Raw genomic sequence first — 27823 nt, forward strand, 5'->3', positions numbered from 1 at the left:
CTCTCTCTTAAAAATAAATAATAAGGCAGGCGTCATGGTGCATGCCTTTAAACCCAGCACTTGGGAGGCAGAGGTAGGAGGATTGCCGTGAGTTGGAGGCCACCCTGAGACTACAAGTGAATTCCAGGTCAGCCTGAGCAAGAGCAAGACCCTGCCTCAAAAAAAACCAAAAAATTAATTAGTTAATTAAAAAGAAACATTAATAGGTATGTAAAACTTGACAAACTTCCACTGACATAACAGTAATAATAATAATAATAATAAGTGGGCATTCTTCATAATCTCAAAAACTATTGAGAACTTAAATCACAGATGGCAATCTAAAACTATAAAGATATGGATATAAGGCACAGGGTAAAATCTCTATATTATGAGGTCAGGTGAGAAAATTGTTAGGACCCTCTCCAATGGTGTTAGTAAGGGATATGAAAGCGTTTGACACCTGGTCAAAGGAGAGAAATTATACCTCTATTTTATTTATTTATTTATTTATTTGCAAGCAGAGAGAGACAGACAGACAGACAGAAAGACAGACACAGAGAGAGAATGGTATTCCAGGGCTCCCAGCTACTGCAAATGAACTCCAAACACATGAGCTACTTTATGCATCTGGCTCTATGTGGGTACTAGAAAATCGAACCCAGGTCGTCAGGCCCTGCAGGCAAGCACCTGAGCTGCTAAGCCATCTCTCCAGCCCTAAAAATCGTACTCTTTGCACTGGCAAAACAACTCTTACTCCTTCCAATACATTAGGAGTGGTGAGATGAAGATGAGCCCTTGGCTTCTATGTTCCAGCTCCGGTAGGTTTATTGTCTCTTTAGCACAAAGAGAAAAGCCAGGCTAGTTTATCAGTATCATTGATTAAGGCCTTTCAAGGTATCTTCCTCGCTGGATATTTGAGCCATCAAGCCAAAAATAATATTTCTCTCTCTCTCTCTCTCTCTCTCCTTCTCTCTCTCTTTGTCTGTCTCCTTTTCTCTCTGTGTCTCTGTCTCTCTTCCTCTTTTGTTCTTTGTTTCCACCTATCTCATTTTCTCTCACCCTCCCTATCTTCCTCTTTCCTTCATAACTCTCTCCCCTCTTTCTATCTCCATCTCCTCCTGCCTGTCCCTTTCCATCTACATTCTATTTCTATTGTTATCTCCATCTCTATCCATCTCCCTCTCTATCTCTGTTGTTATTTCCATTTCTAGCTCTCTTTTACTGGTGTCTAGATGTATGCATCAAGCCCAAGCTTGGTGAGCTCTTCCAACAAGGTTTCCTGGAGCTCTGGGCACTGGGGATGATGTACTCTTGCTCAGCCATCTCACGTGGACACTTTGGTACTTGATTCTTAGATCTTTTCCCCATAGTGTAGCAGCTATGGAATAATAGGGAAGCTGATCTCCCCCTCCCTGACCTCCCACACTGGCTCTCCAGGTCTGTGTTATCTCCTGAGCCTTCCTGGATGCTAATTAGGTATTCACTAGTCTGCAGAACAGAAATGGCCTCCGGCACTATAGTCCTACAGCCTGATCTGGGCAATGGGTCATAAATAACTACAGGGATAATTCATAACTGTGCTTTTAACACATGCTGTAAACAAAATGACTGAGCAACAGATCATGATCTGGCCACTCTTGAACACATGGGATTAGGAAAGGCTAGCTTTGGAAAAAGCACTTTTACCATGAGAAGTGATTTAGCCAGATTGGACATACAGGGAGGAAGATTTCCAGTATTTGAAAAGAATTTAAGAGAAAAGCAATAGATGAGCTGCAAAACCATGTATATTATGTGTATATATATATAAAATGTATATGTATAGAGGAACTTCTGGGTCTTTGAGCTTGACCCTCAAAGCAATAGCAGTTGCTGAAGTAAGTGAGGGAAGGACATGATAGGTTTCGTGTTTTCACTCACCCTAGCTACCATGAAATAGACAGGTTGCATAGGGGATGCTGAGGGAACTAGTCCAGATGTCTCTGCTTGGTCTATTGTGGAAGCACTGAATGGAGAAAAGAAGGCGGATTCAATATACCCTTTGAATATAGAATCACAAGCACTCAGTGATTGGAGAGATACATAAGGGAAAGGCACTGGCAGTGATGATTTCTTGAGCAATGGCATGCACAGATGTGCCCTCGGGGGAGATGAGAAGCACATACGGGACCCTGGAAGTGGATTGGGAACTCCCTTCTAGACAAGTTGGCATTTCAGAGACACAAGTACAGAAGCAGCTGTCAGTTGGGTCGACAAGTTAGCAGCATGTGTGTGCCCCCCATATAAGAGATGACTGAGATGAAGGTACAAACTTATTAAATTATAGATGGTATTTTAAGCCCAATGAGTGGGGAGATCCCCTAGAGAGAATGAAAGGTGAGAAGAGGCTGAAGGAATGAGGTTTGGTTAATTCTAGTGATAATTACTATTAACTGTCACTGGAGAGGGTTTGTGTCTGAGCCTACAGAAATAATGGACAGATTTTCTTTCAATTAACATGATGGGGCTGGAGAAATGGCTGAGTAATTAAGACATCTGTCTGCAAAGCCAGAGGACCCATGTTTCCACGAACCCACATAAGCCAGATGCACAAGGTGGTACATGCATCTGGAGTTTGTTTACAGTAGCTTGAGGTCCTGATGCACCCATATTCTCTCTCTCTCTCTCTCTTTCTCCCTCTCTCTCTCCGTCCTCCCTCTCTCTTTCTCTCTTTCAAATAAGTAAATAGATAGAAATAAAATGATGGTATCAAGATGTCAGGGATATTTTCTCTGCCTTTTCTAGACCACCCAAGTGTTTGGCATCTTCACCCTTCTCCCAGGCCTGAAATTCATTTATACTCTGGAGTATAAGAACAGCCTTGTTCTCTGTGAGTAGAGGAAGATTGTCTTGGCTGTATGTGTTTGATTTATTTTTGGGTATTAGTGCTTCTCCAGAAGTGTGCCATTGGCAAATTTATGGTGTTAATGTTCTCACTAGACGAGACTTGTTAACTGAGTGAAATGTCCACATGAGAGGCTAGAAAGTAGCTATCAATTCTACCATTCAGATGCTTTGTGAGAATGTAATGTGACTATGGGAAAAGGAAGCCTAAGTGTCTATCAGCATTCTGGCATCTTACTTCCTTGATTGGTATTTGGTCAACAGCCTGTATCTCCATCTCAGACCTCCATGTCTATGGTGTTTTTATGAATGTTTTCAGAACTCTATGGTTATGTAAAATTTGTCGTTAAGAGCCAGTGAGTCTTTGTCATTTCTCTCATGTTTCAGGTATACCAATTTAGCATGCTTCTTTTCCTGTTATCTTCCTTTAACCTTTTCTATGATTCACATAAATTATATTCTTAAAGGTTCATGTAGGTCTCACACAAGAAAAGAGACTTTAAATTTGAAACAAAATATACTATTACTGATAGTTATAGGACTCAGTGAGGGAAAAAAATAGAATGGGCTTAATTTAAATTTTTCTTACAGTGGTTTAGAGACATACATTGACAGCTGAGTTGGAGTACAATCATGGAAAACACTTCATATGCATAATCATTATTTACCTAAAATTGCCAGGTGGGTTCACTCACAGTTATAATCATCGATTTCCCACTTACTTGTTTTATTCTTTGCTTTTCATTTCAGTGCCTAAAGAAATGGGGGGGTGCACCTTTGTGCTGCCTATGTTGGCTAGCTAAACTGGGTGCTCAATACCAGAGGTTCTGAAGCATTTACAAGTGCAGAATCACCTAGGATGTGTGTCAAAATTGTTCCCAGGACCCCATCCTCAGAGATTCTGATTTAGCAGGTCAGAGTAGAGCCCACGAAGGTGCATATCTAGGTTGCCCACAATTAATGCAGATGCGACTATTCTTACAGATGTACTTGGGGAACCAATTTCTATTCAGTCACTCAGAGGTCCCAAGGGTAGTTAGTTTCAGTTGCTGACAGTAGGGACCTGCTCTCTTTTCACCTCTTCCCTTTCCTGTTTGATGCTTTCCAGTGCTTAATGGACTATGTCCCTAATAAGCCACCTACAATACATCCTAGGCCCAGTGACTGTTTCTTGGATTAATCCAAACCAACACAAAGGCAGAGTAGGGAACAAATAAGCAGGAAAAAAAAAATTAGCAGGAAACCTTCCTCCAGGCCTGCCTCTACTGCCATGAGAATCCTTCTGCTGATGTTCAGGTCCTGACATATTCCAGCTGTGAAGCACCGTTGTGTGCCCTGCTCTGGAGTCAAGACCAGGGTAGAGAACTACATGGACTAAAGCTTGGGTTCATACCTGCTACTTGGTTGTCAACATGCCCAGGTCCAAAGTTCTGAAATCATCTGTGTTCCTCACTGTCCTGTTGCTTCCCTCACCCAGTTGGTCACCATCTCTTGTCATTTCAGCCAACTTATTTCAATGATATTTCCTCATTCACAGTATCTATGTCCAGTTCAGGCCCTCCTCCTTGTGCTCCTGACAGATGAGAACAAGTGACTAATCTCTTTGTCTTTTTTTTTTTGTCTTTTTTTTTTTAGGAAGTTTTTTAGTAAAACTACCACATCAATCTAAATAGCAATAAATTAGCATTCATGCTTTGGTTCCTTCCCTAATTCAGGGCTCCTTTCCCCTCTCCTCTGACAGTCCCCTAGCCCGACTCTTGCATTTCTTGTGGCACCAGCTTCACCTCCTGTTCTCTGAAGGCAATCTGGGACAGGCAGGTGCTGCAGGTGGGGAACAGGAAGTACAACTGAGAGGTGATGGCTGGGTCTATCCCTGCTTCCCTGACTTCTATTCTGATTCAGCTCCTGCTGCCAGTAGAGCAGGCATAGTTGGACTTCCAGAGTCCCCTGGGTGTCCATTTCCTTCTCACCTGGTGTCATAGTTGTCCGAGTACCTATCACACTTGCAGGTGGGAGAGAAGAGCAGGGGCCCTCCTGGAACTCCCGAAGGAGCTGGTCATGTTTCTTGGCAATGATGAGCTGTAGATAAAGACACAGTCCCTGACTCCCCATAGTAAAGACCCATGGCGCAGTACCACCCTTATTTTCTCATGCCTCAACAGTTCCATCTCTTTTGGAAAAAAAAAAAAAAATGAACTTCAGGACCAGGGAAAGCAATAGCCTGCCATTTCCTTGTCCTTGGATCAGAGGGAGCACGCTTTGATTCCAACTCCCTGAAGGTCCCTAGCAGACCTGTCACAGGGGAACCTGGGGAAGCAAGGGCCCCCAGAGAGGCTGGAATATCACCTTCCAGGTGGAACATCAGGCCAAGGACAGGAGAGACAACAAAGATACAAGTGGGCTGATGCATGGTACGGGGCGAAGGCAAGTCAGTAGCCCCAGTGCCCAGGAACTTATGTATGGATCCCACTTAGTCCCCAATCCTAGCAGTCCTTCCACCTCAGCTGAGCTTGCAGGTGTGAGCAACCAGGCCAGCCTCCTTATTCTTTTTCTTTCTTTCTTCTTTTTCGGTTCTTCAAGGTACGGTTTCCCTCTAGCCCAGGCTGACCTGGAATCCACTATGTAGTCTCAGGCTGGCCCTGAACTCACAGCCATTCTCCTACCTCTGCCTCCCAAGTGCTGGGATTAAAGGCAAGTGCCACCACACCCAATTGTCTCCCTATTATTGAGCACAATGGTGGTTCCTCCAATGAAAATCAGGCACTGACAGAACAGCTGCCCATTCCCAAAGCCTGGCTGGACTCCCTCCCTAACCCTTGGGAGAAAGGAGAACAGAACAGATCCCAACAATCAGAGTACTACACACACCTGGCCTTCTGCTCACTTGATACCTGATCCTTCTTCTCCCACAGTTCACGGTAGTTCTGCCTGGTTATGGATTCCCGAACAAAGAGTAACCCAAAGTCCTCAATCCGAAAGTTCATGTCTCCAAACCAGAGAATGAGGCTTCAGAAAGAAAGGAGGGCGGCCTGAGGGTTTGTGATGCGGTCAGTGGAGGGAGTCAGGCCTGCTCAGTCCAAGGGCTGCTGTAGAACGAAAAGCTGAGGGGGGGGGGGTGAGAAGCAAGACTCTAGGGAGGTGAAGGTAAGGACATGCATAGTGATAGCAAGACATTTCTCACGGCTCCTATGCCATCACCCAAGCCACAAGGACCTGCCCAGAGGGGCACTGGCAAATAAAGGAGGCTCTAGCCCTCCCTTCTGCTCCTTCAACTGGCCACCAGGACAGGCTGAGAAAGAGCCCTTCTGGTGAACTGCAGAACCACGCGGTCTTGACCTGGGATGTTTACAAATACCCGGGGTCTCTAGCAAGGACACAGGCACTGGAGGAAGGGGACTTCAGGCACACAAAGCTGGGTGGGACAGTAGAGGAGACATGGGGGAGGGTTCAGGAGAGGGCAGGAGATGGAGTACTACTGCATGGCTGGGGAGCAGACACTGGGCAGACGATGCCAGCCTGAGTTGGCATGGGGGAGGGCGGGGTGACAGTTTGCAGCTCCAGGCTCACTCATGGTCCAGGATGTTGGGGATATTTTTTTTCCTCAACATTCTGCCTCTCCAGGATCCGGTCAAAGTGCTCCAGCCGCTGGACATTGTTGGACACGTGGGGAGGCAGGTGGCAGTTGATGATGCTGACGTAGTAGCCGTCAAGTTTCAGGCAGATGTTGACTCCTCCTTTGTTCCCCTGGCGGGACAGGTGGGCAGAAGGGTGGGAAGCTATTGTGGATTGGACACACTCCTCTTTTCCCATCCTAGGCCTGAGAGGTCACTTCTCCTGGACCCCCTAGGGACAGACACCCTGCTTCCCAGGGTAATTTCTCCATGCACAAGACCCAAACCACTGAATCTGAAATCTCAGACCCTGCTGAAGCAGGAGATATATGCAGGGTACTGGGAATGCACAGAGTAAGCAGCTTCAGTTCACTTCCTCTTTCTTTTGCCTAGCTCTAAAGCTCCTTGCCCTTCTCAGCCCATGCCTCAGACAAGAGCTCAGTCCTTACCCAGAACCCATAGAGGCCAGTGGGGGTGGATTTTGTAGAGACGATCTGGATGTAGGGCAAATGTTGATACTTGGCAAAGACCAGTAAGAGGAGCTCCTGCATACGCACACGGGAGATCTTGATGAAGCTCAGAGGGGAAAGCACGTCCACGAGGAAACTGCTCCGTGGGTCTTCAAAGGCAGTGTCAGAGAGGAGCCTTCTGATTCCAGAGTTCACTTCCTGCAAACCAATGACATATGTCCAGATTCAGGCTGTTCAGTTGCAGTAGGTCACTGAGGTCTAGAGGGGGCGCTGCTGAGGCACATTCCATGTAACACGTTTGCTGCGCTTACTTCGTGTCGGCCTGCTCGGATCCTGCGGGTCCACATGGCCATCGTCCCCTCGCAGTGCCCCGGCCAGTCCTGGGCGCCAGCGGTCCCTCGGCCACGGGACTCGGACCTCTCTTTGTCTTTAGTCTTGTTCCTTTGATTAAGAAAAAGCCCCTGATAGTGAGCTTTATTGTATGAGAATATGGTCAGTTTCCTACAAGTCCCTCCGATGAGTACCATGATCAAAGAAAGTTTTCCATGATGAGGTCTCTGCTTCCATCTTTGTCCCCTCATTTCTTTTTTTTTTTTTTTAATTTTTAATTTATTTATTTGAGAGTGACAGACACAGAAAGAAAGACAGATAGAGGGAGAGAGAGAGAATGCGCGCGCCAGGGCTTCCAGCCTCTGCAAACAAACTCCAGACGCGTGCGCCCCCTTGTGCATCTGGCTAAGTGGGGCCTGGGGAACCGAGCCTCGAACCAGGGTCCTTAGGCTTCACAGGCAAGCGCTTAACCGCTAAGCCATCTCTCCAGCCCCCCTCATTCATTTCTTCAAAGCATGTAGTCCACACTTAAGCCCTTCAGGTTACTCACAACCCCCCACACAGTTGCTCCATGTTTCTGCTCACAGGATTGTAATTCACTTACTGAACAACAGGGTATAACAGACACTTTTCTAAAAGGTAGTTGCAAAGCTATAAACAAGTGAGAAAAAATAATGCTCTCATGAATCTTCCTTTGTAAAGGGCAATAGAGGTAATAGACAAATAATAGAGGTAACAGACAATGGGTGGAATGACATATGGTGGCATGTGCTGAGAAGAAACATAAAGGAAGCAGGACAGTGTGTGAGACAATAAGAAGGCTGTCTTTATGTAAATTATAGACGGAGAACCTCAGTGAGAAAGAATGAGCCACTTGGCCAAAATCCTGCTGGAGTGAGTCTTACAGATGTGTGGGAAAAGTCACTCCTGCACAGGAAACAGCACAGTCTAATATCTGACCTTGATTCTCATACTCTTCCCCACTTGGTGATAAGATGGTATAATCCAATTCAGTCTTCAGAGCTTCTGTTAGCTCTCTCTTCCTCTCTGTAGCCTTTCCTGACTCCCATTGCCCACCGTCTATAAGAACTCAATCTCAATGCTCCGAGAGCATCTAGTCATAGGCTTGTGATAGAATTCCGAATGTCAGTGATAATAAACTTTAGTCAACATGTAGAAAGGGTGTACTAAGTGCTAAATATAGTGCTCATGGTTTACATTACATGGATAATCTCTCAATTCACACCATCTCTGGAAGGAAATGTATATTTATATTATCTCATTTTACAAAAGACGAAATTAATCCACAGACATCTTATGTAATTTTTTCAAGATTACCAAAAATTCAATTTTTTTTTTTGTTTTTTTTTGGTTTTTTAAGGTAGGGTCTCACTCTAGCCCAAGCTGACCTGGAATTCACTATGGAGTCTCAGGGTGGCCTCAAACTCATGGCAATCCTCCTACCTCTGCCTCCCGAGTGCTGGGATTAAAGGCGTGAGCCACCACGCCCAGCAGCAAGAATTCACTTTTTGTCTTAAAGTTTGAGCTCCGGGATAGTGGGGTTGTGTGGTTCCCATATCTGTATGCTCCATAATACCGTCGCTCTAAAATAGTATCACAAAAATTCAAAATTCAGTGTTTCAGATAAGCCTTAACACACACACACACACACACACACACACACACACAATCAGAACTACTATCTGCAAGTTTCTTACCAAATGGTACAGAAATGGACATATGGGGCTCGAGAGATTGCTCAGCAGTTAAGGTGCTTGCTGCAAAACCTAATGACCTCAATTCCCCAGAACCTACATAAGCCTGGTGCACAAAGTGGCATGTGCATCTGAAGTTCATTCATTCATTTGTAGTGGGTAGATGCCCTGGTGCTCCCAATCTCTGTCTGTGTCTCTCTGCTTGCAAAGGAATAAATATGTAAATATATATGACTACATATAATAATTCATATATATATATAAATATATATGAAATATATGAAGCCATTTACGGCGTTGGTACATGTCTATAATTTTAGAACTCAGGAAGCTAAAGCAGCAGGATATCAAGTTCAAGGCCATCCTGGGCTACATAGTGAGTTCAAAGACACTCTGAGCTACATAACAATAGTGCCCTGTCTAAGAAACAAGAAAAGTGAAAGGAGGAGGAGGAGGAAGAAAGAAAGGAGAAATACAAAGAGGGGAAGGAAGAGAAGGGGGAATGCCCATGTGAATTTATACACATTTAGTGAGTGTGACTGTTACAGTCTGATTTAAAAGTAGAATTCAGGGGCTGAAGAGATGGCTCAGCTGATAAAGGTATTTACTTGCAAAGCCTTCCTTCCAGTCCAGGTTAGATTCCCCAGTATCCAAGTGAAGCCAGATGCACAAAGTGTCTGGAGTTCATTTGCAGTGTCAGGAGGCCCTAGTACACCCATACTCATTCTCTCTCTCTCTCTCTCTCTCTCTCTCTCTCTCTTTCTGTCACTTCTCTCTCTTTCAATGAATAAAAAATATATTTTGATGTAGAATTTTAAAGTGGGAGCCTGGAAAGATGGTTTAGTGGTTAAGCGCTTGCCTGTGAAACTTAAGGACTCGGGTTTGAGGCTCAATTCCCTAGGACCCACATTAGCCAGATGCACAAGGGGGCGCATGTGTCTCGAGTTCGTTTGCAGTGGCAGGAGGCCCTGGCGTACCCATTCTCTCTCTCTCTCTCTCTCTCTCTCTCTCTCTCTCTCTCTCTGCCTCTTTCTCTCTTTGTCACTCTCAAATAAATAAATAAAAATAAACAAAAAATTTAAAAATGGGGAAGCTTTACCTCATGTTGCTTTATCATGGGCAGAGGCTCTCTGTACTTTCTCCTCTTTCCTTCTCTTAATCTAATAAACTCTCTTAAAGCCTTAAAAATTAAAATAAAATTCAGTTGGTGAGTTTCTAGAGTCTTCTCACAGAGAAAGGCTGGCATTTTTTCAGAGACGTTGATATGGAAGTTCAAAGGAAAGCTGGTTTTGGCACCCTTTGAGAGTGACTCCATAGACCACAGGAAACAATCATGGTCTGAATGACAAGGTCCAAATGGAACATCACTTGGACAGATGTTCTGAATCACATGAGTCATATCACCAAGCTGTTTCCCACACCATCAACTCCATGGTGCTTTCCAGGTGTGCAGCAAGTCCCCTGATGAATCCCTCCAGGAAGTTACCTACGTAGTTAATAAAAGTTGGCAGCTCTTCCAAGCCATTAAGCAGCTACATGAAGGCCCATAAGTGTCTCACATTTATTAAATTCCTCTAAAGATCCTTACCATTACTCAATTCCCAGATTGTAAGGCTTGTCATTCTAGCCTAGAGTTTCTCAAGTGGGAACATTTTTTTTTTATTATTATTTTGTGAGATAGAGAGGCTTCAAAGTCACCTGCTGCCTTAGCCATGTAAGTGCTTAAGCCTCAGTGCCTGGCCCCAAGTGGAGGCAAATTTGTCCTAAGGGGAAGATTGGTGCTATCTCGAAACATGTTTTGGTAAAAAATAAAGAGTGAGGAGCTACTGGAATGCTGTGGGTAGAAGCCATGGATGCTGGTAAATGTCCCATAATGCACAACAGAGAATTAACCTGTCCAAAATTTTATCATTACTTATGTCTTGTCATGTTGCCACATATAAATCATAGCATAATTGGGGCTCCCATCGATGACATGTCAAGGACAGAAGCCCTGTCCTTGATACTGTTTATTAGGGAGAAACTTTGTATTGCATAAATGTCTTGCCATTGTTTGGAAAGCATCAGTCCAACGGACGCTTTGGCTTTTGCTTCAGGCCTGCACGTCCTACGCACCATACCCACAGGGTAAACACTGGCTTCTCTTTCTAGCTCAGGCATGTGATTTCCAGTCTGAAGACTCTGACACCCCACAGGAGAGAATGGCCGTCTGTCCTTTGTACCCCAACTGCATCCTCTAGCATAGGAAGCATATATCTTGAAACCATTCTTGTCTCCTTTAAGTTTCCTTCATGACTTTCCACTGGAGCTCAGAGGCTAATTTTTTTTTTTTTTTTTTTTTTTTTTTACTTTAAGTTCTTAAGCTCTTTGCACAGTACCTAGCCCCTAGTAGATATTCAGTACATATGTTTGAAGTGGATACATTTTCAAAGAATTTGTCTCCAGTAACTGTTTTATATTCAGGACTTTAACATATACTATAAAAGTAACTTTCCAAATAGGCTAAAAGCCACACAAACCGGGGCCCAACCTTTCCGGCCACTCTGCTAATGTGCAAGCTCATGAGCCACTCACCCACAAACAATAGCCATGGTGGGAACAGCTGACCAAAAAAAAAATAAAATAATCAGCTCCTTAAAAATCAAACACAGAAGCAGGGCATGGTGATGCATGCCTGGGAGGCAGAGGTAGGAGGATCGCCATAAGTTCGAGGCCACCCTGAGATGACACAGTGTAATTCAAGGCAAGCCTGGGCTAGAGTGAGACCCTACCTCAAAAACCAAAAAAATTAAAAAAAAAAAAAATCGAACACAGAAAACAGCCACCAGCACCTTTCTATGAGTAACAGAAATTTCTATTTTAAAATAAAGGCAATCAAAGAAGAAGCAACTTTATCACAACACTGCTGTCCCAGATTTCTTGGCCCCTTCAGGGTATCAGCCCACAGCAGACTCCTGGTGTTCCATGATGGACCAGCTCCAGCAATGATGATTCATAGCAACTACATGAGGGACAGAGACTTCCATACTAGCTCACCCTTGTTGCAAGAAAGATGCAGCCAATGAAAGGCCCAGCTCTGCCAATCATGCCAGCAGCACTCGACTGCTCTCCCTGGCAGGCAACAAGGTGAGAAATAAGCCTTGTCACAGGCATAGTCTTCCGAGCTTCTCCATTTTTTGGCTTTTAAGTAGCCAAGGCTGTACGTTTCCTCTCTTGGACCAAATGTCCTTGTCTCCTAAAACTTCATGAACACAGCAAGAGAAAATGGACTCATAAATCTAATCATCTTTGTTTTGTTTGTTTTCATTTAAGTGAGTTTTGAGTAATATTCAATTTAGCAATTTAAAAACACAGGTCTGCTTACATCATCTTGACTTCCAGGTATTTCCAAGCTTGTTTATATTTTCATGGACTCAAGGGTTCTGTCGCCATCTGCTCCCGAGAGGTTTTGAGAAGCAACACTGAGCGACTGGGAACAGCGCTGGAGCCCAGCACACAGTGGATCTGAGGGAAACAGAAGGCCTGGCCGCACTCTGTGGGGTGCACTGAGGACATGATGGTTCTCGGACAAATGCAGGCTTCAAGTTCTCCTGACGACAAACCAGAACAAAGGCAGATTGCAAGAGAACACACACAGAAGTCCCCGTGTCCACGGGGACAGGTGGAAAATTGAGGAGCAGGAGGCAGGTTTCAGCACCTCTCTCCTGAGTGCTTCATGAGCAGGGGAGGGCCCTTCCTACTGAAGGAGCAGGCACCCCAACTCCGCCTACACAGAGCCTGAAATACCTGAACTGCAGTCCAGTTCACATGGTCAAGGGCGTATGGCCAGCAGAAAAGGCCTGGATCCTAAATCAGAGCCTCGCACGCTGCTCCACGTAACTTTCAGAAGTGGCCCCATCAAGGGAATTCTAAAATTCAAGGTATTTCTTTATGCTACCAAGGCCCAACACCCCAATGGCTGTTGTCACTAGCTATATTTAGTAAGGAATCCTCACAGGCTGGAGGCTGCACTCCTGTCTCTGAATAACTCAGTAAGAGGGAAAACGCCCTTTGTCAGGAGGCTGTGGGCGCCATGCACTACTCCTTACTCCTTAGACCCTCACTACACAAAATCCTCTCCATGGCCTGATAAAGGAGGTCTGTGGACTTCCTTTCGTGGTGAGGAAGTTGAGTCTTGGAGTTTCTCAGTGGCATCACCAGCATATTGGCATTGTCTGGGACCGTTCCAAAATGAAAATCTGTAAGAATTGTGCCTCTTAAGTCCTAGATCTTTTCTTCTTTCTCCTTTTTTGCATGTGTGCTGTGTATGTGTGTGTGGCATGCATGTGTATATCCACGTCCATGCTCATGGGTGTGGGTGCATATGAACATGTGTGTGCATATGGAGTCCAGAAGTGGTTGTTGGATGTCCTCTTCCATTGCCATCTTCTTTGTTTTGCTGAGGCAGGATCTCTCACCTGAGTCCAGAGCACTCTAATTCAGCTACTCTAGCTAGCCAGCTTGCCTCAGGAGTCTCTGTTCTGCCTCCTATGAAGGCTGTCCTTATAGGCAGCCACCACACCCATCTGGCATTAACATGGGCCATAGGGATCTGAATTCCAGTCCTCTTGCTTGTGTGGCAAATAATTTTATCCACTAAGCCATCTCTCTGGTTCCATCTTTCTTTTTTTAAATAATAGCATTTTTTTAAGACAGTGTCCTATTGTAAAGCCTAGGCTGACCTCAAATTTTTTCCTCCTCAGCCTCTTGAATACTGGAATTATAAACATACACTACCACATTCATCTTAATAATGGCAATATTATTGAATTTATATATTATAGTATAATATATGTATGTTATAATAAATATACATTTTATATATTATATTATATTATATAAATATATTAAATACTTTTAATTTATATTATATATATATATATATAAAACCTAAAAAATAGACTTTAGAATTAAGCTTAAAAATATTCCTTTAAATATAAAATTCAGGGACTGGAGAGATGGTTTAGCGGTTAAGGCACTAGCCTGCAAAGCCAAAGGACCACGGTTTGAGTCTCCAGTACCCATATAAGCAATATGCACAAGGTGGCACATGCATCTGGACTTCCTTTGCAGTGGCTGAAATCCCTGGTGCACCCATTCTCAATCTCTCTCTCTCTCTCTCTCTCTCTCTCTCTCTCTCTCTCTCTCCTTCTCTCAAATAAATAAATAAACAATAAAATATATTAAAAGTTAAAGTACAGGGCTGGAGGGATTGCTTAGTGGTTAAGGCACTTGCCTGCAAAGTGAAATAACATTGAACCCAGATTTAATTCCCCAGGACCCATTTTAGCCAGATACATAAGGGTGCACAAGCGCCTGGAGTTCATTTGCAGTGGCTGGAAGCCCTGGCACGCCCATTCTCTCTCTCTCTCTCCCTCTTTCTCTGCGAAATAAATAAACAAAAATAAAAGTTTTTTAAAAGATGTATAAGGTCCAATATTGTTTACTATATTCAGAGTTAGAGAACCAACATCACAGTCAATTTTAGACTTGCATCACCTCTCAAAACTTACCCCATCTCCATTAGCAGTCATTCCATTCCATTCCCAGGCTGCAAACACTCATCTGGTTTCCATCCCTCTATACTTGCTTTTTATGGAAATTTTATATAAACAAGAGTGAAGTTTAATCTCCAGTTGTCAATTTGACAGAATTTAGAATCACCAGGAAAACAAATCTTCAGTAATGTCTGTGAGGGATTTTCTACCTTAGATTAGTTGGGGTAAGAGAACCTATCCTAATTGGCGGGAGCATCATCCCTTTAACAGGGTTCCTAGGCTGGAGAAAAAGGAGTGCACTGGGCTGGAGGGATGGCTTAGGGGTTAAGGCGCATGTCTGCAAACCAAAGGTCTCGGGTTCAACTTCCCAGGACCCACAGTGGCCAGATGCACAAGGTAGCACATGCATCTGGAGTTCATTTGTAGTGGCTGGAGGTCCTGGTGCTCCTATTCTCTCTCTCTCTCTCTCTCTCTCTCTCTCTCTCTCTCTCTCTCTCTCTCTCTCTCTCTCTCTCTCTCTCTCCCTGTATCTGAAATAAATAAAAACAAAATATTTAGAGAAAAGAGTGAACTAGCTGAGCACCAATATCCATTACTGTCTGCCTACACCCTGCTGACGTGATTATATGATGCCAGTTCCCTGATCCTGCTGTTTTTTTCCTCAATGATGGACTCTACCCTCTGGATCTATATGCTAAAATAAATTCTTTTATTCCCTAAGTTGATTCTAGCTGGTTATTTTGTCCCAGAAATAAGAAAGTAATTTATATAACAAGATTATACAACATACTTTTGATGGCTGGCTTATTTCACTCAGCATAATATTCTCAAGGACCATATTAAGACCTTATTTCTTCTTATTTTCCAAATAGGTTACGGTCTTAACCATAACACTGTGCTCCTCTGTGAGTCTCATATTATTCTTACGATAACTTGATACGTGAGAAAACTAAGGTTATAAAAATGAAATAATTTATTTGACCAATGTCCCACAGACAGCCAAAGATAGATGTAGCATCTGCTGGCCCAAATCCATCCTCCAACACATGTCTTTCCAATACCAAGGAAAAGAGCTTCATGGGTCCCAGTAGTTTTCCTTTTACTTCCATGGAAAGCAATAAAGTAATAGTTGAGAAGAATAGATTTTAGAATTAAGCTCAAAGCCAAGCTGTGTGACTTTAACTTTTTTTAATTTTTATTTATTTATTTGAGAGCGACAGACAGAGAGAGAGAGAGAGAGAGAATGGGCACACCAAGGCTAACAGCCACTGCAAACAAACTCCAGATACATGTACCCCCTTGTGCATCTAGCTAACGTGGGTCCTAGGGCATCAAGCCTCGAACCAGGGTCCTTAGGCTTCACAGGCAAGCGCTTAACCACTAAGCCATCTCTCCAGCCCCTATGTGACTTTAGACAGAGCACTTAGTCATCTGCATCTTGGTCTCCTCACTTGTAAAAGAAGAATCATGACACGTACGTCTTAAAATTGGAAGGCATACCATGTAATGCATGTTACCTTGCCAAACTCTCTGTAAGGGCTCAATCAATAGCACCATCCTGCAAGGGAATAGTGGTTGAAGCAAACCCATAACAATGAAAAAGGTTTAGCTAAAGGAAGAAAGAGGAGAAAAGGAGAAAGCAACAAGTTATGGTTCTGTCAAGACGTCACAGTTGTTTTCATGCCTCTGCCTCGAGGTAAGTCAGCAACATGGTGCATTTGAAAGCACCATTTGATCTGCACAGACATCTGCAGAAGGTCCCCAGGGGTGCCACTATACCCATCCTTCCCTTTCATCCACCTATGGGTGTCCTATTTGTGGTTCATGCATTTCCATCTTAATTCACTTGATATGAAACTACAAAACTTTTGGTGAGCGTGGCGACAGCTGTACATTCCCTGGGAGGCCTAAATAGGCTGAAACAGTAACCTCAATACAAGCATGCCAATTACATATTCAACCAAATTTATTTCTGCATTCTCCTTCATGCAATTAGAGAAGATAAGTATTAGGTTCAGGATTCACAGCAGGTTTCTGCGTTGTGAAATTAAATCATTTATAATTAATTGAAAATTGTCTTTCTCAAAAGCAATGCAAACCTATTTTTAAGATCTTACTAGCAGGCTTTGTATCAATTTCGAAATTGTAGACATAAAACAGGGGATATGGAAAAGACAACAATTAAAACATACTCTTTTTAAAAGGAGAGAGAAAGGAGGGTAATTAATATTACAAGCTATAAAAGAGCAAGCTATTTCAATCACTAAATAGACTTTTTTCCCCTTTTGCAAATAAAGCCTTTTATTCATTTCTTCAGGCAATCTGCTTCTATAGGTAAAACACAATGATCCTGCCACTGCTTTCAGAAAATCCATGCCTTGTCAAAGCAAATTTTTTAAGAGTTGCTCATGTAGAGGGAATAGAGGGAGGTGAGTGTATCTAAAGACATTTTTGGATAGTTTAGTTCCTACTTAAAGAAGCTATACAAATTAGACGTAAATCATTGACCCACCAAAGCCTTGACTCCTTGTACTTTAAAATGTTTATATTATGGAAGGTAAAGGATGAGGGAAACAACACATTAGTAAAGGCTGCTTGGCATCATCCAGGGCTATTTAAAGATGATGCCTGCATTGATTCAAGGCATAATTCATAAGCATCTGTTACAATGAACAGTGGAATCTGGTGGTTTGAGAGCTTGTTCTAGTCCCACAGAACTCTGGCTGTAGGAAACCTCATTTGGGGGCCGTGAACAAACCATGCATGTATCCATGACTGTATCGTGTCCTACCCTCCCCCATCCATTTATCTGGGCTGGGCCACAAGACTGGTTGTGATCTTTGAAGCTCTAGTGAGTAGAATATAAAGAAAGGTTTATCTTCTTCATGAAATTATTGCTATGGGGGTCACTCTTTTTTGAATCCAAGACATTAGGCTATGCAAAGCTAAAGATAACCAAGGGGAGGAGAGTTGAGACCTCACTGGGAGCCCCAAATGAACAAGTCTGCTGACAGCCAACAGTAACTCTCCAGCCACCTTGGCTAAGTGAGCCAGCTTGGCGTAAGATCCTGTCATCCCTATGGAAACTTTCCCCACAAGCCATACTGGCCAATGCCACATAGAGTACAGAGTAGCTGATCTTCCTAACCTTTCCAGGCTACAGAATAACAAATGTACAAATACATGTTGTGGTAAGCCGAAACAAATTTCAGGTATTTTGCTTTGTAAGTTTGAATAGCAATAATAGTGGTTCCACCATATAACAGCTGTGCAGGAAACTCTGCTGTTCTAATCTAGCATCAGCACTTCTGAACTACCAGAAGAAACGAAACCTGCCTCTGACCTATGCTGAGGTGTCAGAAGGCTGGTTCATGCCTCAATATTTCTAGTAATGCAATTCTTCAATAATAACAGAGAAGGTATCATCTATTTTTTTTTCTAACCACCAGCTCTTTTTACTGTGCCCAGAACTGTATATGTATAGATATCCATTATCATTTTATCGTAATATTTATGTAACAGATCTATGTGTAAAGAAACACCTCAGTATGACAGAAGAGGAAAATGAAACTTGGAGAAAAATCATCTTCCCAAAATGTTCCAGCCAACATTATAGAATCAGGCTTTCAATGACTCCTCTTGACTGGATGCACAGTTTCTATGCCAGCAAGACAACTGCTGAGCACTTCCACAGTCTGAGGGTTGCAGGTATACCAGTAGAGATTTTGGAAGTTTTACTCCCCTCACTATACTCTCTAGCCACTATCCTTTCCAAGTGTTTATGCTTTACTGTGTGTGTGTGTGTGTGTGTGTGTACCTGTCTCCTCAACACAACTACCTCATGGGATTTTTATCCCTAATTTACATGTAGTCTTTAGCCATTCACTTCAACTCCACAAGAGAGCTTGGGTTGCCCACAGAGAATCACCCATACCTGTCTGTTCTGTTACAGCCATGCTCTTTAATGCTCCCTTGGGAGACCTGCATCAAGGGGACAGACAGAAAACGACTTCCTTTTCTTCCCCTCCCTAGACTTACTCTCCCTCTGTTCTTGAATGCACATGACTCACTGGTGCTTTGAAGAAAGGCAAAGAAAGTCTGGGAGAGACTTCCATAAAGAGGAGCCCAGGCTGGGACTGCCTCCTTTACTCTACCAGTGCACAGGGCTTTTCAGGGCGGGATGGCTTTGAATAGCAAAAATATGTCTATTGCAATAAGTCCTGTGTTTAAAAATTTTAATATCAATAATAATAACAAAGGGATAAAAGAGGAAAAGACTACAATAAGAGAAGTGTGGGGATAGATTTCATGAGGGAGAAAGATGGGTTCTGCCTTACTGATTCCTGTCTCTTCTAACGTCCCCTTCAGCAAAACCATCCATTCATTTAGAAGTCTGTCTGCCCTGCTAAATCATAAGCTTTCTGAGAAATTCAATCCTGTCCGGGGTACATTTTCAACTCCATTTTATGCAGTGCTGACAGGTACATGGTTTGAATGAGTGAACAATTTTCTTAATGTCTATGTCCTCCTCATAGCTGGCATCCTGGCTCTGGGTCCAGAGTCCTTGATCTACCTCTTCAGCTTCTGTGGGCCATAAATCACAATATGACAAGAAAGCACAGGGAAAATTGCCTTTGGCCAACATACTGAATCCCAACTATTTGAATTCTGCCCTCCACAAGCTCCCTCTTCCTTCAAGAGACTCTAGACGATGCATGTGCTCAGAAACCAGAAAATGCTCCAACATTAGTCTCCATCTCCTGACCCAAATGAGAATTCTGGATTATGTGAAGGGCTCTGTCTGAGCTAAAGGTCACCAAACCAGGTCTCTCTTCTCCTACTGGATCCATGGTCATGATGGATAAAGTGAATCCATGGAATAACACACCAAAGCTAAGAAAGCTGGAGAGAGATAGAGCACTGGCCACCATATCCAGCTCATTGTCAACTGCAGGCTATTCCTAGGGCAGAACATGGGGAATAAAGGGCAGAAGAAAGAAATGCTCAAGAATCCCAGGAGAACCTATAGAAACTGCTGCACATGAGACCCAAGGCTTAGTTGTTCTTTGTGCTAGTAAAGATACTTGAGCCTTTGGCAACACAGTTCTATGGATGGCGTTAACTCTAATCCCTAATTAGTATTGATCTTTCCAGGAAAAAATGTGGGGCTGGAGTAGGAGTGGCCCTTTCTCCAGAGGACAGAGTGGCTCCCAAGTCACGATTACTGAAGACTTGGATGTTCTGGTTTTGGCTACCTTGTTTTCCCCCGTGACACCGTTGCTGCCCTGCTCCCTGCTGTTCTGCTTTGGCCTTGTTACTTGTTGTGTGTGCCCCATCTCAGCCTAGAGTTTTCTGTGGATTTGGTCTGGGAAAAAGGGAACTGGGCCTAGAGAGATGGCTAAGCAGTTTAGAGGCTTGCCTGCTGAGCCTAAGGACCCAGGTTCAATTCCCCAGAGCCCACATAAGCCAGATGCACAAGGTAGTGCCTGTGTCTGGAGTTTGTTTGCTATAGGCCCTGGTGCACCCATTCTTTCCTTCTCTTTCTCTCTAATAAATAAATAAAATATATAAATAAAGGGAACAACAGGACTTTTGTTCTTACTGATTCTGAGATTTTCATGCTACTTTCCACTCTGATGCTTTTTTGCTGGAAGATAGATATCAATGAATAAATAAATACACAAATACATATGGCTCATCCCCATTAACAAATGTGACTTTTAGCCAGGCGCGGTGGCGCACGCCTTTAATCCAAGCACTCGGGAGGCAGAGGTAGTAGGATTACTGTGAGTTCGAGGCCACCCTGAGACTGCATAGAGAATTCCAGGTCAGCCTGAGCTGAAGTGAGACTCTACCTCGTAAAACCAAAAAGAAAGAAAGAAAGAACAAATGTGACTTTTTGACTCAAACTACATTGACTTTTTGAGTTCCATTTTTTGTGTGTGACACCTTTAAAATCAATTTAAAGTATACTTGATATAACCCGATAGCCCTGAGAGTTGACCCTTTAAGAGAAGAGGGAGAAGGTCCTCTCTGGACACTTTGTCCTCCTCTCCATTGTGATCACTTAAATCATCCGAGGTGCAGTCTTCACTCTGAGGGCGACCCTGCAAAGCTGCTTTAGTATCCTGTCTCTAGAGCATCCACTGACAGATCGCAAGACTGAGCATGAGTTAATACCTAATGTTAAGCAAAGTCAAAATCGAATACATCAATCACTTAACTAAATGCACACTCCAGAGGAGGACACGGGCAACTGGATAGCAACCCTGAGCAAAGCCTGTCCTGGCAGGTATCTGAGGAAGACACTCCTCTGTCACACTTCCAAAAAGCATCTAAACAGAGAGGTTGGTGATCTAAAGTCTCAATTGAGAGAGAAACCTCACATTCCAGAAGTCAGAAAAGAGGATGTAGGAAACAGACCACCCACGAGCCGGGACCCTACTTCTCACTCTCCTAATCACTCACCAGCACTAGAGCAACAACCATGTCTACAGCCTTCCAGAGCTGGGCTGGGCTCCCCATTTACAGCTGAGGAAAGAGAAGTACAGTTTCTGCTCACATGCAGTGGGTGTGCATAACTTGTAAACTCCTGAGATACACAAAAGTCAAGTAAGAGAGACAAAATTGATAGAAACAGAGGACAATGGTGTCGATGAGCTTCTGAGCCTTGTTTCATCCAGACGACTCCAGTGTTTTCTAGGCTGCTCATCATATCCCTCATCAGATCTCCTGGTGGATGTGTTCATTCTGGGTTACCAAGGAGATCCCAGTGCAGAGGAGGCATGGGTGCTTTTCTGAAGGCCACAGGGAAAGCCTTTGGTTATCCTGCTATGCTCCAGCCATTCCGCTTCCCAGATTTATGCTTGTTGTCCAGTCCTGATGCTTTCAGGAAGGAACAAGACACAGGAGTGTGAGGCAGCAAAACAGACCTTCTTTCTGCTAAAGCAAAGCAATCTACTTTGGTCACAAAGCTGGTAGGGACAAGACCCCAAATAAATAATGCAATAAAGCTCCCTAAATAAAGTGGCACATCTTGAGAATAGTCCTTTACAGGCCCATATACCTGTCAGTATAGGATGTGCGTGTCCCCTATCTTACATCAATTGCCACATGTGGAGCTGCTGCAACCAAGGAGGGTCACAAAGATTCAGTTCTTTAAAAAGCAGCTTATAAAAATAAAACTCAATTCTTGGCATGTGTTGCAATACTTCCTCTGCTCCAAACTTAATACTGAAGCCACCCACAGGACCGCTGTCATAGCCAAATACAGTAAGGAACCAAGTCTTCTTGCAGAAGACACACCAGAGTGGCATCCCCACAGCCAGGCCCAGGTCACTTTGCATATGGGATGTGGAGGCCTCTGCCAGCAATATTACTTTATGGACTTCAGCTCACTAGCTAGGAGCTCTATTGGCCTCCTCACTGTATAAATCTAACCCCATGGACCTTGGAGAAAGATGTCCCCTGACACTCAGAACTTCTGACTTTAGGAGAGTTTGTTTTCATTTTCAAAGTTTCTACAATTACAGAATGATGACCACAAAGAAACCTCTCCTATAATCTCTGTCTGGTCCACAATGTATTCTGTGGCTCTGAGATACCTACTTTTCTATATGATTTATGATCTTTTCTACATATATAATTCTCTTATCAGCTAGATTATAAATTGTATGAAGTCAGACAATACTAAGGCCTAGATGGTAGCTAAGCCATCAACAACTGCCTCAAACAAAACTTACATTTGGTTTTCAAAAACAAGGAACTATATTTTAATATGTTACAATATGCATGCTTTAGTCCTGAGTCATTTTCTTTAATTTATCTAAATTCTGGATTCAAAAACTATTTTTCCATGGCTTTTAGCCTTTTATTCTTCATTCTTACAGATAATCTCCCCTGGCTTCTCGTATTGAGCCTTGACCTTGAGACCTTCGTTGAGCAATTGGTAACAGAATTGACTCTGAAGCTCACCTTCCTGAATCCACTTTCTATATCATCATTTATTAACAGTATGATACTAGGCACATTATTTTAATTCTTTCAGCCTTAATTTTCTCAACTGTAAAGTGATATTCATAACAGTGCATATTTCCTTAAATTGTTGTGGAGATAAATGATGTATGAGGAAAACAATCAGCATAATTCCTGACACCATAAATGTTCTCTATAAATGTTACCAATTACAGCACATCTATCTAACACCTCAACAGTGATGTGGACAGCTTAGTCAATGTGGACATACTTAGCACAGCATACTCTTCCAGGTCCTTTCTACTTAATGGCCCACTCAAAGTTCACTCCAAAAGACATACTGTGCTCAACACAGAGAAAAGAATTAAAATAAGTGCTAAGATTTTCTTATCCAGTGATTTTTTTTTTATTGGCTCCAGCTTGTTTAAGTAAAGCTCCAAAGAGCCTTAGTTAAATTAAACACAAAACATTTTTCTTTCCCATTTTAAAATTGATTTTCTTTCAAGGAAACACTTACCTTGCTCTTTACTAGATAGTACAACTTACAAGTAACCCACAACACATCCTATACATCCATTCCCAGTCTCCAAACATGAGTGGCTACCAGTACAGCATTATTCATTCATTAACATTTATTTGCCATGGACCCTACCTTTGGTAGTTAATACCTAGTTCTTAAGACAAGAATAAGACATAAAATTTATTAGAGAATAATAAAAAAATATATAATTAAATGCCGAGTCAAGTAAATGGTGCTGATTATAGACACAGTCATTCTGGAAAGACAACTTTGTCAGTGGTTACAGTAATTCACTTATTCACTCAATGCTTTCTTTAGCTCTCCATGTGCTAGTTTTTGTGTTAGGCTCTGGAATTAGGTGTAAGTCACTGTGGTCTTTGTTCTCTACAGGACTCCTTGGTATTGTAGACATGCAGCAAGGGGAACTGATTGACCTAAGTCAAGCTTGGGAACCTCATGCACCTTCCCAGTCACTGGCTCTTCAATAGTTATTGAGGTTGAGAACAGCTGGCTTGATGCTACTGGGAAAGTTTGAGTGTCATGAATCTCCACAGAACCGACATTTCCCTTTTCTCCCTGGTATTGCCATATTTGGTTCTGAAACCTATTACTACTACTACTGTTTACATCTTACCATAAGCTTCAAAATAGTGGGGTGGGGTGAGAAAGGACTAAGTAGGGAAACAGGGTCAGGACAATGAGATCAATCAGATGTTTTAGAATATTGTACTTTTGGGTTTCCTTTATGTAACTCAGTGCATTTTTTTTAAAATTCACTCATTGCATTTTGCTTTTTGCCTGCTATGTGAAGCCACACACATTCCAACTCAAATCATGTGAAGATCAATGAGATGCAAATAATGCTTGCGGAGCTCACCAACTACTTTTGACAGCCAAGGAGTTCCACAGCATCACAGTTACAATAGAATAATCTTCCAGGAATGAATGTAGCGCAGAAGGAGGGGCAGTCGGCAAAGACTTGGGAAAGGTAGCTAGTTCTCCCTTATTTTAGTTATTGGCCTCAAGCTCACAATCCTCCTGAGTGCTGGGATTACAGATGTGCACCACCACACCAGCTCTTCTCCTCTCTTCAGGGGGAGAAAGAACACCTTCCTGAAATTAAAGTGATAACCATGCTCCACTTTTTATTTCTAGATTCAGTCTGGAACTGTCTCTTATAAAATGACTGTGTGTGGATGTGTGTTCCTGTAAGTGCAATCATGTGCTTGTGCAAGTGTGTGAGTGCAAGAGGAGGCCAGAGGATGACCTCCAGGATCATCCTCAGGAAGCCTATCTACCTCCTTTGAGACAGGGTCTCTCATTGGCCTGGATTGCACCAATTAGTATAGATTGGCTGGCCAGCTGGAGTCCTCCCCAGCACTGGGATTCCAGGCATGTGCCTCCATGCCTGACATGTTTGCATGGGTACTGGAGATCAAACCCACGTCCTCATGTTTGCAAGTCAAGCAACTTACCAAGTAAGCTCTATCCCTGGCACTAGACGTTTCCCTTTTAAAGGCTCTTTAAAAAAAAAAAAAAAAATCTGACTGATTACAGAATGCCAGAAAGGCTATAGGTCTTGATAATTATATTCATGTAAGAGAAAATAAATCACTTCTCTTTCATTTTACCAGGGCAGACAACCCAGTAGCTGTTCGGTTGCCAGACGTGCATGCCTCAGAAATCCCAATCTAGGCTGAAGGCCGAGGGGATCTTGGAGGGAGGCTAGTATAGAGTGCATGTTAGAATGTGGAAGAAACTGAAGAAGATGGCTTAAGCAGAAACTGGCACACTCACGTAGGGAGAAGGGAAAGCCCACAGGTGACACTTCTTATCTGAGACCTCTTTGTCACTTGGTCCCATGCTAGAAGGGGATGTCCACTCTGAGGTCAGATCTCATGGACTAGTTAATACTGTCTGGAAATGCCCTTACAGATACAGTCCCTGAGATGGCTCTAAACCTCACCAAGTTGACAACCAAAACCAACCATCATACTATCCTTTCATCCACCTTTATTTTCAGATAGAAAATTTTACGCCAGTTAAAATAGTCATAGTCATATGGCCAATAGCTAGATGTGTAATTATCTTCCAAAAGGTTTTTGGCTTCATTGGGTCATTATAACACTGGCAATTTCCAAACCAGGTTTGGGGAACAACATTAAATTTCTGTGGTTGGGAAAAGCTATGGTTTAGTGGAGGTTTAGTTTCATAAATTAATTTTCACGTCTTCAATTTCTACCAGCCAAATCATTTCTAGTTGTAGTTTTTCTGTTATGTTACTCTCTTAGTAGGCCTTTCAGAAGACTAGGCGGTACCCAGAACTGCTTAGCAGCTTGCTTTATAACATCTGCTCTGCTAGTAAGTCAGCTTAAACATATTAAAAACATATATGTTAAAATCAGGCTGCTGCGGGTTCAAGTTCTGGTGCTGCAATTTACAAACCTTATTAATTTGGGAAAAATGATATATCTTTGGATCATTGCATAAAATGTGTCTGTCAAAGGTCTATCATGAGGATTAAACGAAATAATGTAGCTGTGATAAAATAATACCTGTTAGGCATTGTCTTTCAACAAATTTATTGAGCTAAATGCATAAAATAAACAACGATATCCACTTATGTACTTAAGTAGAAAATGCGGTCATGGATTTGATGGACATGTGCCATACAGGCTTATGTGTTTGAATGTTTGGCCCTTATCTGGTGCTGCTACTCTGGGAGGGTATGGAACATTCGGGAGCTGTGGACTGGCAAGAGAAAGTGTTGTGAGGGGATGGGCTGTAAGGTTCATAGGCCAGCCCAATTCCTGGTCCTCTCTCTACTTCCTCCTATCTGTGGAGATATGAGCAACGCCTCCTGGTCCTGCCCTCACAGCTGAGTGCCACACCTTCACCGTGCCTTCCCTGTCCTTGTTGCCCCACACTATGAGCCACAACAAATCCTTCCTCCCTTTCATCACTTCCTGCCTCATATTGGGTCACAGTAATGACAAAGTTAAATAATACAACTACCCTATAAGTTATAGCCATTGTTATTATTTGGTGGGGGGGGTTCAAGGTACGGTCTCACTCTAGCTCAGGCTGATCTGGAATTCACTCTGCATTCTCAGGGTGGCTTCAAACTCATGGTAATCCTCCTACCTCTGCCTCCCGAGTGCTGGGATTAAAGGCGTGTGCCACCATGCCCAGCCCATTATTATTCTTAATAATGCATGTTCCACCACAAAAACATGTCCATTCCTTAAGCAACAGAGAGAAAAAAACAAACAACAACCAATAATGGTCTTAGATTCCTGTTTTCCTCTTATTCCCACACCACATATTTCCATCCTGAGTCCTGTTAACTTTTCTGCTTTATGTTTGAAGAGCATCTTCCTCACCTCTGCTTTCATGACAGCCCAGACCACCAGACCACATCAATCATAGCCCTATAGTTGACCTTCTCATGAGCAATGCTTTTTTATGAGAGAGAGAGAATTGGTGTTCCAGGGCTTCCAGCCACTGCAACAAACCCCTAATGTGTGTGCCACCTTGTACGCATGTGTGACCTTGCACATGCATCACTTTGTGTGTCTGGCTTATGTGGGATCTGGGGAGTTGAAAATGGATCCTTCAGCCTTGCAGGCAAGTGCCTTAACTGCTAAGCCATCTCTTCAGCCCAAGGAATGCTTTTCTTGCTGGTGTCTTCCTCTCCACATGATTCAATATGTCAACATTCCTTACAAAGTAAGGCTTCAGCTATAGGAGGAGCAGTTTAGAAGGCAGAATGTTCCTTCATCTAGACATCATATTTATGTAATGAAACTAAAGTTACAAGCCTATATGAATGCACATAGCCACACCTCCACCTCCTCTGGTTAATTAAAAATAACTCTATCTTGACTGCTCAGCTCCCACTCCTTCTCAGTCCTGCTCTGGAAGGATGTCCACATGCTGGGAGAGCAGCTATATTGACCTACATAATAAAATGATAGAAGGGAGAGAGAGAGAAAGATCATAAAACTTTGTAGCCTGGTTATCAAGGAAGAGTATTTTTGGAGACACCATAGCAGCAGCAGGTATAAGGGAATCAGAGAGAGAAAAGGAAGGTGACATTGTAAAAAGTCAAGGTGGCTTAGTAATGGGGTCCGCTTTGATGTTCTCCAAGAACTGTAAACAAAAGGCTTCAATTACTTTGAACTGTACGATTATGTTCCCTTGAACATGGCATAGCATTCTATGACTCAATCACATGGACCATTGAATTTATAAGGTTAAACATATGAAAAATTAATCCTTGTAATAATTATAATATTTATATTCCTAGTGATTTTACTGTGAAGCATGAACTATACTGAGGATTTTATATTTACTGTCTCATTTAATTCTTCCAGCAACCCTTTGAGGTACATGCTCTTAAAATCCTCATTTTTCAAATGAGGAGGCAGTAAAATAGAGAGAAATAAAAGAAATTGCCCACAGTTACACAGGTAAGTAATGACATAGTTAGCTCTAAGACTCATGTCTGTCTGACTTCAAATCCCACACCTTCCTCTCACAGGAGCATCCTCCCTGAGAAAAATCCAGAGTAGTAATTCTGGAATCCACGAAGCTGCAGGTGCCCTAAGGAGACAGCACCACCTCAGACTCATGTCCTGGGCTGACAGTGAAGCACCACTGAGATTACTACCACAGTCAGTCATAATTGAGGTTTCTGGAACATTCCTTAGACACAGACCCAAACTTTCAAAGACTTCAGTCTCATTTTCCACATTGTCAATTGCACAATTTTAGTAAATGTGTTTTCCTCCTTGTGCAC

General features: G+C 42.9%; 1 pseudogene; it reads right to left on the reverse strand.

The window, feature by feature from the left end:
• Positions 1–4742: 4742 nt before the first annotated feature.
• Positions 4743–10095, reverse strand: LOC101600845 (annotated as a pseudogene).
• Positions 10096–27823: the final 17728 nt, after the last annotated feature.

This window comes from Jaculus jaculus, chromosome 2, assembly GCF_020740685.1.
Source record: "Jaculus jaculus isolate mJacJac1 chromosome 2, mJacJac1.mat.Y.cur, whole genome shotgun sequence".
Lineage (NCBI taxonomy): Eukaryota > Metazoa > Chordata > Mammalia > Rodentia > Dipodidae > Jaculus > Jaculus jaculus.